The following is a 12,911-nucleotide window of genomic DNA, read 5'->3' as shown; positions in this document are numbered from 1 at the left end:
TCCTCTCAGGAGGCAGAACTTGGGCAGTACATTTAGTGACCCACTCTATCTGGAATGAGAGCTGGCCAGAAGTGTGGATTTACACTAATTCATGGATGACTGTGTACAGTTTGGCTGGACAATCAGGGACGTGAAAGGAATAAGACTGCAAGACTGATGACAAAGAATTTGGGGGAAGAAATATGTGGATGGACCTCTCAGATGGGGCACAGACTGTCCCATATGAATGCTCATCAATGGGCATCCACTGCAGAGGAGGTACTCAATAATCACATGAACAAAATTCTCTCTCTTCCATAGGTGTCATTCAGACTCTTTCCCAGCCACCACAATGCTGGCTCAAGTGGCCATGATGACGGCAGTGGAGCCCACGTGTGGGCCCATATACACGGACTTCCCCTCAGCAGAGCTGAGCTGCAGTAATACCTGGAATGTTTCTGACAGAATCTTCCTCAGCTGCCCCATGGCATTCCTTCTTCACCATTATTCCATTCAGTACATTCCATCGCTTCTGATGGAAGAAACCATTTCATGGCAAAGGAAGTGTAGCAATGGGCTCAAACCCATAGGATTAACTGGCCTCACCTTATACCCATTCATTCAGAAGCAGCTAGCCTAACAGAAAGGTGGAATCACTTAGGTCGTCTCAGGTACATCATCGAGTTGGGAGACAACATCCTAAAAGCATTTCTGATTTAGAGGATGAAATGTATGCTTTGAATCAGAGGCCACTGGATCTGGGAATCAATGGGTTCCTGTCATTATTATTTGCTCTCCATCCCAACAACTTTGAGCTCTGCTGGTTTGGAAGGTCTTAGCCCCCACTGATGGAAGTTTTCCACCAGAGGACACAATAATGATTCCAGTGAATTGAAATACAATACTATCACTTGGCTATTTTCACTTTGTATGCCACTGGACCAACAAGCAAAAAAAAAAAAAAAAAAAAGAGGTTCCTCTATTGACCAAAGAGATGGATCCTAATTACCAAAGAAAAATTGGGTTGTTGCCAAACAGTGGTGGCAAGGAAGTCTATGTCTGAAACTCAGGAGATTCTATGCGGTGATTCCTAGTACTTTTATGCCCAAGAATAAAAGTTAATGAAACACTAGGACAACCAATAATAAGCAGGACTAGTGAAGATTTGGAACCTTCCGGAATGAAAGTTCAGTCACTCCAGCAGGGAAAGACTCCCAGCCAGCTGAGGTTTTGGCTGCAGGGAAAATAAAATATAAAATGAGCAGTGTTAGAAGGAAGCCAGAGATAATGACCAATTACAGAAATGAGGACTATAAATAAGAATGGTAGTAGATTTGTATATTTTCCCTTTGCCTGATATCTGTATATCTATATCTAAATATATGGGGTGCCTGGGTGGCTCCGTCGGTTGAACATCTAACTCTTGATTTTGGCACAGGTCACGATTCCAAGGCCATGGGATCAAGCCCCAACTCTGGCTCCACCCGGAGCCTGGAACCTGCTTAAGATTCTCTCTCTCCCTTTGCCTCTCTCCCCCACTCACATACTCTCTCTAAAAAAATAAATATATATACACTTATTTGTGTATATCAACTATTTCTTCTTTTTCTTCCCCTTATTTTATCTTTTTCTTAGCTTTACTGAAGTATGACTGACAAAAATTGCATATATTTAAGATATACAACATGATGGTTTGCTATACATACACATTGTGAAATTATCACAATCATGCAAATTAACACAGTTGTCACCTCACATAGTTACCTTTTGCATATGTGTGATGAGAGGTCTCGAGATCTACTCTTAATAAATTTCACATTAGTATTAACTATCATCGCCATGTTGTATATTCGGTCTCAAGGATTTATCTTACAACTGAAAGTTTGTACCTTACAAACCATATTTTCTTTATTTGTATTTTTACAAATGTATCTTTATTTTTATTTGTATGTCTTCTTTGGAAAAATGACTATTTCCTCCATATTTTATGGACAAGGTGTTTGAGGTTAACTTTATGATTGAGATTTTAGGTAATAAAGTATTCAGTGGGACTACGATGGAATTTGAGGAGAAACTAATGAAGCACGCAATGGATACAATGACCATTGGGACCCTGTGTCTCCTTATTTTGGGGAATGGTAAGAACTTCACTTATACGAAGGACAGCTGATCTTGTCTGGTAAAAGCATAGTTGCTTCATAATTATATGGAAGTTCAAGTGTGTACAAAGGGTATACACAGCAGCTGAGTAGCCAAAGGCATGAATTGTGCCAGTTGATAATCTGCTGCCTCTCAGCACCATATCTATTGCTTTTTGTTCTGCCTTGTGATACTAGAGCTACACCCTACAAACATTTTCCCTTTCCCAGCTGGTGCAACGTTAGGCTGTGTCAATAAAGGACATTGAAGGGACACTGCAAGGCACAGCAGAGGAGGAGACTTCTCTTCCTGATTCCTGTGTGATTTTTTCCCCCAGTAGTTGTGGTAGCCAGTGGTAAGTGTGAGATCCAATGTTACTCACCCTCAAGTGTTTTATTAGTACCTCGGCTTTAAGATTCTTGTGGGCCACCTTCAGCCTACCAGGTCCCCAGCAGATGGCTTCCCACACACACAGCACCAGTGCATGGCACCCCTGAGAATTTCAGTAGAATTGCAGCAGATGGCTACTTGTCACCCAGCTCCAGCCTGGGACACCACAGCAAGCCCCTCCATCATCCAATAGGCTACAGCTACGTGCTCTCCAATGAGGTATACGTTTCAGCCCGGGGTGGGGGTGGGAAGGACTCTTCTAAGGCTGTTCCTTCCTTTGGTATTCCCCCTAAGAGCTGGTAGCTACCCCTGTATTTGCTATTCCTGTGTTCTTTAGAGGCTTTTACTAGTTAATAGTGGTTGACTTTTTGCTAGTTAGTAATTTTAGTATTAAGTTTTCACTGTTCAAATTACAGGTGTGGTTTCTGTGTCTTTACTGGATCCTGACTGATAGAATGTCCTGTTCTGTACTGACGCATCTCCTCTATCATGGTATTCCCCACTGGGCTGGATTTACTAACTGTACAAACTGCACACTTTTAAAACTTACACACTTCTACAACTACTTCTAAAACTGCTATTTTGATAATGTTTTCAACTAAATGACAGGAAGTTGTAATTTCTGGAATCAAAGAAGATAGTTTGAAATCAAGTCCTATATTCCATGATGATGTAGATGCAAACAATGGAGATGAACTGGCATAATGACTACCAACTTCTAAGTCAAGCCTTTCCATTAAGGGCTCTCTCTCCTTCAAGGAATCTAGCAAGTCTCTTTGTCAAATATAATCTCCATTCCCTACTTTACACTATGAAATCGCTGGATCCAGAACAGAGTCTTGTAAAAATCTTAGGGGGAAGTGTGTGGGTGTGTTTGTGTATATACACATATGCTTGTGGCTCCTCAGTGTTCATGGCCACAAGGATCAAATTTAGACGCATAGGCAACCCAAGTAACCAACACATGAAATATTCACATGTCACATCTTTTACTTGCTGCTTGTCTAAATTTGCTCCCTACCACAAACCCAAGAATTTGGAAGTCATTTAAAAAAACTGAGAGGTCCATAAAACTGTGTGGTTAGTTCTTGCTCCCCCAACTAGATCATTAGGTTACTAACTTCAGATCTCACTCTTTCAGGTACATCTATTAAAGGAAATATTTTTATCTCCTTAAATGTAAACAATACAATAAACTAAGAAATATTCTTACTTCAAGGAAAGTGGATTTATAAAGAGAAAAGAGATGGAACATAATTAATCTGAAGGTCTACTAAATGGCTAGGTATCTCCATTTGTAAAACAATGGAAGCAAAAATAGCTGGCCTCAGATAATATGCTTTCAGGTCCAAAATGCTCTGATTATAATTGCGTAAGAACAGAAAACCCCTTAAGACAAGTCCCCTGCCATTGCAGAGACTTAGATCTGTATTCTTGTCACAGCTCTCCATTTACCACTCTCCCAAGCACCTGCCATCTCTTCCCCTGTCTTTACATTGACGAACAGCAGGTATATCGCTCTAGCTAAACAGGGAAGACCTTTATATAACTTAGGTGTTTTTCTAACATACCTTAGGGGGAAAAGAGGACAATGTCTCAGTATTAAATGCCACAAGAGATTAATAAAAATTTCTGTAGTCCAAAATGATTTATGTCAGTTTGCCTCATTTGGATGCATTTCCTAGATTAGCACTCCTCTAGACTATCCTAATATTTATTCTGTACTGTATAATCTTGCAAATTACTAACCAATTTTTCTGTATAATTAAGGGTATTAAGGTTATAATCTAAAAAGTGAAATTTTATTAAGAAAATAAATAGCAAAATAGATGATTCAAAGGCCTTGGTATTACTTTCACGTAAGGGTAAATCATCAAGCAACCAAGTCATATAAAATTTCATCTTTTTATTATTACAAATTTCATCATTTTTTAAAAACTCTTCGATTAAGCAAAAAATTAAATATACCAGTGCATTTAACACTCCTTATATTTTTGAAGAAAACTCTAAAAGGGATGTGTGGGTTGGAGAAGCCTTTAAATGGAATGGAAATGTCTGCTAATATTCTTCTATGTATAAAAAGCATTATGTGTTTTATTTCTTTTGCTATCATAGATGCAAAATCAGTAAAAACAAATAAATAAGAGGAATATGCCCAGTCTGATCATTCCAGAATTTTCAAAGAAAGATTTCCTTTTTTAGAGTAGCTTTCTTCACAGAGATAACAGAGGACAGAAGAGAGAGCTTTATGTGGAAAAATAAAATGGAAAAGAGTGATTTTTCATTATCACTGTTCTTGGTATTTGTCTCATTCTTTTATTACCACAATAGACCTGGAACAAAGAGTCATTGCATTAATCCTTTACCACATAAAAATAATCACCGTGTCTGTAGTTTGGGAAAATGAATAAAGTGAAAGGAAGATACTGCTGTCACATCAGAAATAATTCAGGAAACGTGGACGTGGTGTTTGTAGTTCGCAGAAAGCTGCTGCTTGCTGAAACATACATTTCAGCTCCTGGTTTTTACATTTTGCATTTTTGCACGGCACTTAAAATTTCTGTGCTACCATAAATTCCAAGAATAAATTTCAGTATGTTTTATTAAGAAAAAAAATGAACGAGGAAGTTTAAAAGTTTACAAGAACATATCCCTACTTCATATAAGGAACTCTTTTGGGGGGCATTCTGAAAAGATTCAGCTTAACAGTCCTTAGTCTTTCAGCTATCCTTCACAGATAAATAGTTTTAAAAGACCAATTCTTTTATTTTATTGGTTGCATTATTAAATGCTAATGAAAATTGCATCTCATTATGATTCAGTTATAAAATTATAGTACTGAAATTCACTAATCTTTTAGAACTGATACTTCCAAACGAGCCTTGCCCTCATCATTGAAGTCAACAACAGTGTCAGCACTCAACAACATAGATCCAGTTTGCTTCTTTTTCAAGGAAGCCAGAAATCTGGATTTTCATGTAAAATCATCTAAGTTTTAAACGTTCATAATAAGTTTTGAAAAATTAGACTTCTGTGCGGACCAAACACAACATACCTGCAGGACAGATGCCCCCATGAGCTACCAATCTGGACCATGTTCTGAACGACAACCCTGAGAGACTAGCAGGCAGCTACACAGCGCAGAGGCCACCCCAGCTCCCGCACCTCCCACCGTGTGATGTCTGGCCGACCTCACATCCTTAGATTACTGTATGAGGACTCTGGAGTTTGCAGCCCTGAAAGTACAGACCCTGTAATTCTATTAGTTGGGTTCCTCGGTGTTGTAAATATTTGTCCTCTGATGGTAGGTGTATTAATTTTTGGCACAGCCAAAAGTTGTTAGACCTGAATCTGTGAACAGATATGTTAACATTCATTTGCATATTAAGAAAATAATGGGCACCTGGGTGGCTCCGTCAGTTAAGCGACCGAGTTCGGCTCAGGTCATGATCTTGCAGTTCATGGGTTCAAGCCCCGCATCGGGCTCCGTGCTGACAGCTCAGGGCCTGGAGGCTGCTTCGGATTTGGCATGTGTGTCTCTCTCTCTGTCCCTCCCCTGCTCGCACTCTGTCTCTCTCTCTCTCAAAAATAATAAACACTAACAAAATAAAAAAAAAATACACACTGTTCAAAGTGATCCACAGATACACAAAGCCACTGTCTTTGTCTTCAAGGAGTAGAAGGTCAAGGAGATGAGACAAAAGGGATTTAATAGGATTAAGAGGTGAGCACCGAAATAAGTACATGGTGGGAAACATGCAAGCTTGGAGCAACTGAATCCAAAAGGGGGAATATAGTCAATAATATGGTAAAACTTTGTATGGTGACAGATGGTAACTACACTTACTGTGGTGAGCATGTTGTAACGTATATAAATGTGAAATGACGATGCTGGACACCTGAGACTAATATAATATTCTATGTCAACTCTCCTTCAATTAAAAACAGATTTAAAAAGGGGGTGGGAGCAGAATTTGAAGCATACAGGCTGCAGGTCATCATAAGGGTGAAGAAAAGCAGGGTTGTTGGAAGACTGGGTAAGACGAATTGCGGGCAGAGAGGGGAAGCTAAGGCTTGCTATTTTCAAGGGGGAGTAGTTCTAAGTTGAGATGTTGAAGGTTTTACCCATAAGTGGCTGCAGGGAAGTGGAGCTGAAAGACAAAGTGGTAGTAGTGACAGAAGCAGGCAGTCGACTCAGAGGGCCTTCAAGCGGGTACCAAGTTCACTCAGGACGATGGGCAAAGACGGGGCAGAGTCATTAACCAAGGTAGGCACTGAAAGCAAGTAAGGTTGGAACATCTGCAAGAGAAAATGGTCTAAATGGTTGTAAGGAAAGAGACTCGGTGATGAGAGGTTGTAGCAAATGGAAAGACAGACTAATTTTCTCACACGGCTTATGAACTGATTCAGTCAGGGACGACACCACTTTATTTTGATTTCGAAGTTGTATAAAAAAGGACTCTCTGTTTAAAGTTAAAAAGCTATTATTAGGTCTTACTTATTACAAAATTGAATGAACAGTATCTTAAAAGAGGATCATCAAACATTCCTTTAGAGGAGACACTATAGATCATGCCCCACGCTCCAACAAGATTTCCTAAAATACTAGGAGAGAGATTTGTAACAAATGGAGACCAAAACTGAAAGGTAGTTTTCAGTAAGGAAAAAATTCTGAATCCTAAAATGTATGTCTGAAAATGTATTATAGAAGCATCTCATGAACATAGACAATTCAGCTAGGTGAGCTGAAAGACGGGCTCAAATAGAGAAATAAGAAATTTAGGAAAGGTTTTCATGCGTAGCCACAAATGGTGGGCCCCTCCACTTGGTTCTGAGTGCTCTAATCCAAAGCTCACGAGATCACAGGACACTCTGCCTCTTTTCTAAACTCCTCTCTCAATGGAAGAATTAAGGCAGGACCTATCTCCCCCTTTGCGCAGGCCCCGCTAAGATAAACAGGTGTGAAATGTTTCTCTCTGTTTATATACAGTTCTTAAAAAGGAAAATTTCTTCCTAACTCATCCTGACAAATGGCTGTGGGTAAACATTCCAGAACCTTTATGAGTTTGCTAGAACAAAAAGAGGGGGGAAAATCCACCAGAATAAAAGGAAAGGCATATTTCTAATACCACCCAAGTACTGGGCTACTTGTTCTTTACACATTTGCACCCACAGAGCAAATACAGATTTCTCCCCTTTATAATTACCAGATCGGGAGCAAGCTAGAAATATAGGCAAAGTTCTAAAGCCTTACTGGTTAGTAACCAAACGTTCTATTTGTATTCCTGGTCACTAGTACCAAGTGACCAGATAAATGCAAATTACATTTAACTTAAAGTGTCTGCAGTGTTTCTCCAACTATCAAGTAAGACCGAGAAACTCTTAAGAAGAACCCATGTTTACTTTATACCATATGTATGCAGAGCTTCAGGACAGCAAAGAAATTGGGGCCAGGGGGGAAAGGAAGATAAATAAGGAGATTAAAATTCTGGGTCATCAATGATATTCTTCTAGGAGAGGTGAAGCAGAAAATATTTCAAAACATATGAAGGGCACCTGGGTGGCTGAGTTGGCTAAGAGTCCGACTTCGGCTCAGGTCATGATGTCATGGTTCGTGAGTTCTAGACCCGCATCGCATCCTCTGTCCCCCTCTCTCTCTGCCCCTCCCCTGCTCATACTCTCTCAAGAATAAATGAACATTAAAAAAAAAAGGATTAAGGAAACATATGCGTAAACTTTCAAGGTACTGTGCATGATTCAACACTAAACAGTTTAGTACACAGAGGCCTCCTGCGTACAGAACAGACCAATTATAAAGATATTTCTCCTGTCTCCATGCTCTAAGATTCCGTGCATTTGGTCAGCTTTTTTTTTTTTTTTTAAATGTTTGTATTTATTTTTGAGACAGAGAGAGACAGAGCATGAGCAGGGGAGGGGCAGAGAGAGAGGGAGACACAGAATCCGAAGCAGGCTCCAGGTTCCAAGCTGTCAGCACAGAGCCCGATGTGGGGCTCGAACTCACGGACTGTGAGATCATGACCTGAGCCAAAGTTGGACGCTCAACCAACTGAGCCACCCAGGTGCCCCAGCTTTATTTTTTTTTTAATTATGAAAGTAGCACATTCTGTTTCCCATTTTTCATGGCCATACACAGCTCTGAATACATCTGCATGTGCATTTTTCCAACTATTCCCTTAGAACAAATTCTTAAAAGTGAGGGTGATGGGTCAAATGACATTTTAAGACTTTTGAGAATCTCTCAAACTGCCCTCTGAAGGCTCTGCCCCTTTGGACGTCCACAGAAAGTTTAAACTTCTCTGAACTTTGCCTCACCTTCTCTGACAGGAGCTGGGCTCTCCTCTGTAGGCCTCTCAACGGCAGCTAGGTGGTGTCTTTCAGCATCTGCTCCACTCGGCCTGGAGGCGAGCAAGGTGTCCACCTTGCTCCTCATTACCAGTTCCAGACAGCTCTCCGCGCCCCCTGCCCCACCACAGCCAAAGGCGGAATGTTAGGTCATTAGCCTGCATCATCCATCATCCTTCACTGTTGCCAACATACACCAAGGGACTAGGGTGCCCATTATGCCATACCCTCACCAGCACGAAGTGCCATCAGTTCTTTTCACTTCTACCGGTCTTGTGTGTGGGAAGATATCTCCAAATTGTTCTATGATGCCGTCATAAGGACCCTAGGTGACAATGATTCTCCAGTGGGGGGTGGGGGGGGAGGAAGATACCAGCTTTTGGAGGACAGGGAAAGCGGAAGTATAAAAAGTATAGTTTTTTTTTTTAAGTTAAAACATTCTACTTAATAACACAAATATATATCAAGTAAATGATAAAATATTGTTGGCTCATAAGAAAATGAAAAACAACAGGATGAGAAAGCATCACAGAAGATGTGGATTTTAAAAGTCTGGGAAACATTATACTGTAAGGTAATGTAAGTAACTAAGTTGTCCACAGCTCTTAAAAAAGAAAGCTATGCTTAAACATGTTCGGCGAGCCACAGAGGACAGTATGAACACTGAGTATGTTCTGACTGTAAGCTGCCGAATGAACAGTAATAGCAACAGTCACGAATGCTGAAGCGGACCAGGTGCCGGGAAGCAAGCTAGGCGTGCTCAACATGGATGACCTCGGCTGGCCCTCGTCATAACCTTGTGAAGCAGGCCCTATTATTATCTACATTTTACAGAAGAGAAAACTGAGATCTGCTTAAGTAATGAGGAGTGCGGCCAGGATTTGAATCTCCACTGTCTGACTCTGGAGTGCAGGCTCTTAAAACACGTAGCTATCCAGCTTCCTAGGATTAATGCCTCCATCTTCAACAAAAGACAGACGACTTGGTTTAAGACATGCCAATGAAAATTCATTCTATAGTCTTCGTAAACATTTTGACTGCTATCTCAGCCTCACCTCAGCCAGTGGACTGACTCTCCATTAAGCACATGCTGCTGGAAAGAAGTTTTTCCTGGTTACTCTAGAATGGCCTTGTTACCAGTTATCTCCTCAGAGAGCCACTGACAAATTCCACAGAACACATATCACACAACCTGAAATTAAAGAAAATCCCTTCTGTTGTTAACCAGATTTTCATAGTCAATATACTCCTTCCCAGGTCTGTCATGCCCAATTCCGAAGGCCAGGGGAACCCTAACATCTACTCCCTCCTACTTCCACAGCCTGGCCACCACTTTCCGACCTACGAACTTCAGGACTCACCTCACTGTGCCCATGATCCCTGATTATGTCTTTGCCACAAGACGACCCAAGCCCCAGGTGCCCATCCCCCATCTCCCAAGTGCCAATCCCTATATGACTGCACATATTCCGGCTAGACCCTATTTTCCAGTTTTCTCTCGCTCCCGAAACCCTTCCACGGTGCCCTCATGCCCCACCAGCAGCCAGACCCCCTCTATCCTGAACCTCTTCCTTAAACTTTCCTTGTCTTCTCTGACAGACCCTGGGCTCTTCTCTGTGGGCCTCTCAATGGCAGCCAATCCCTCTCTCAGCATTTGCTCCAGTAGGTCTGGAGGTGAGCAAAGTGTTCTCCTTGCTCACCTCCTTATGCTCTCCTCATTATCAGTTCCAGACAGCTCTCCCCCGCCCTAAATGCTGGAACTTAGGTCACTAGATCACATCATCCATCATCCTTCATTGTTGCCAACATATACCAACAATTCCAAACAGCTCCCCTTCATTTCTTGATGATTTTAGCTCCTGGCTCACTGTCATTTTCTCCAATTACTATTCTTGTCTCATAGTGTGGGAATGTTCACATGCACATAAATGAGCCTCTGGCACTTGTCCTCTCAAGTCCTTGAACTCCCCTGCAATAACCTAATCCTTCACCACACCTCATCCACACATTCCTTTGGTCACACCCTAGACCCTGCATTACCATTAAACTGCACCCCTCCACAATCCAAACCCATCCATCCCACTTCCTAGATTTCCAGCTCCTCTGTTTAAGTACCTGGGCTCCAATGGTCCCGTGACCTAGAGTCACCCGTTCCTACACCTTTTCAGTGCCACTTCCTTCCCAGAGGTCTTCCCTTCCTTCCTAACTTAAATTTCCTTTGCAAATCACAGAACCCTTCCTTTGCATCCATCCTCAACTCCCTTCTTGTGCTTTTATTTCATTATACTCAGGAAAATGACAACCCTGAAAAAAACCCAATTCGCTGTCTACTCCACTCCTGTACCTGTTGAGCTGACTATGGCTGATGAAAACACACACCATTATCAATGCTCATAGCCCTGTTACATTTCCTTAGTCCAGTGGTTCTCAGTTTTTGGCATATGGACACTAACTGATTCAGCACCATTTGTTGACAAGATTATCCTTTCCTCACTGAACTGTCCTGGTACCTTTGTCAAAATTCTATTGACCAAATATGGATCTATTTCTGGACTGTGTTCTGTTCCACTGGTCCATCTATAACACGAATACCACACAATCTTGGTAACTGTAACTTTACAGTAAGTAACAATATAAGGTAATATGTTATGTAAGTCCTCCAACATCATTCTTTTTCAAAACTGTTTCGGTTACTCCAGATCCTTTTCATTTCCATATAGATTTTACAGTCTGCTGATCAATTTTTACCAAAAATTGGCTGATGTTATAATTGGGATTGTATTAAAGCTACAAATCAGTTTCAGGAGAACGGATGGACATCTTAATAGCATATATCTGATCTATGAACAGAGTAGATCTCTCCACTTACTAATGCCTTCTTTTATTTCTCTCAGCAGTGTTTTATAGTTTTCAATGTAAAGATCCTGCACAGTGCTTTTGTTAAATTTATCCTTTAATATTTCGTATTGTTTTTTAGAAACAGAACTCTATATTTTAGTTGGGGTACATAAAATATCATTTAAAAAAATTTATTTATTGTAGAGATGGAGAGAAAGGGAGAGAGAGAGAGAGCACACATGCAAGCAGGGGAGAGGCAGAGGCAGAGGCAGAGGCAGAGGCAGAGGCAGAGGCAGAGAGAGAGAGAGAGAGAGAGACAGAGAGAGAGAGAGAGAAAGAATATCCCAAGTAGGCTTCACACTGTCAGCCCAGAGCCCAACATGGGGCTCAATCTCACAAACTGTGAGATCATGACCTGAGCCAAAACCAAGAGCCAGACACTTAACTGACTCAGCCACCCAGGCACCCCATAAAATATCATTTTAAGTGTATGAGACATTAAATGCATTCACATGTTGCACAACCATCACTATTCATTTCCAGAATGTGTTCAACACCCCAAATAGAAACTCTGTACCAATGAAACTCCCTATTCCCTGTGGCACCTGGTAACCACTATTCTACTTTCTGCATCTGAATTGGCCTATTCTAGGTACCTCGCAGAAGCAAAATCATACAATATTTGTCTTTTTGTATTTGGCTTCCTTTGCTTAGCATACTGCTTTCAAGATTCATCCATGTTGTAAAGTGTTCCAGAATCTCCTTCCTTTTTTAAAGGGATGAATGCTATTCCACTGTACCCATATACAATATTTTGTTTATCCATTCATCTGTTGATGGATATTTGGGTTGTTTCCAACTATTTCATATTTTTGTTGTATTATAAATGGTATTTTTTAGACTAATTCCAATTTTTCATCGCTTATATGAAAAATGAACTCCTGGGGTGCCTGGGTGGCCCAGTCAGTTAGGTGTCCGACTGTTAATTTCGGCTCAGGTCACGATCTCATGGTCATGATCTCAAGCCCTGCATCAGGCTCCACACTGGGCATGGAGCCTGCTTTGGTCCCAGTCTCAGTCACTCTCTCTCCCCCTTTGCCCCTTGCCTACACACACTCTCTCTCTCTGGACCCACCCCCCCCCCACAAAAGAACTCCCAATCTACTCTCACAAACCTGTTCCATGCATGATGTTCCCCATCT

The 12,911-nt window shown here is 41.2% G+C and overlaps 1 protein-coding gene and 1 long non-coding RNA gene across 4 annotated transcripts in view; both read right to left on the bottom strand.

The window, feature by feature from the left end:
- The window catches only part of MAP3K20 (mitogen-activated protein kinase kinase kinase 20), a 193,928-nt gene that overhangs the window by 154,338 nt on the left and 26,679 nt on the right, over positions 1–12,911 (bottom strand). The window lies entirely within an intron of this gene.
- On the bottom strand, positions 6,200–11,973 carry LOC109502735. The gene is made up of 2 exons (XR_002161557.3): positions 8,842–11,973; positions 6,200–6,807 (listed from the first exon to the last, which is right to left on the bottom strand). It is a non-coding gene; the product is annotated as an uncharacterized LOC109502735 (long non-coding RNA).

Source organism: Felis catus, chromosome C1, assembly GCF_018350175.1.
Source record: "Felis catus isolate Fca126 chromosome C1, F.catus_Fca126_mat1.0, whole genome shotgun sequence".
In the NCBI taxonomy this organism is placed as follows: Eukaryota; Metazoa; Chordata; class Mammalia; order Carnivora; family Felidae; genus Felis; species Felis catus.
Note: the sequence above shows the minus strand (reverse complement) of the source record. Positions and strands in the feature narration are given on the sequence as shown.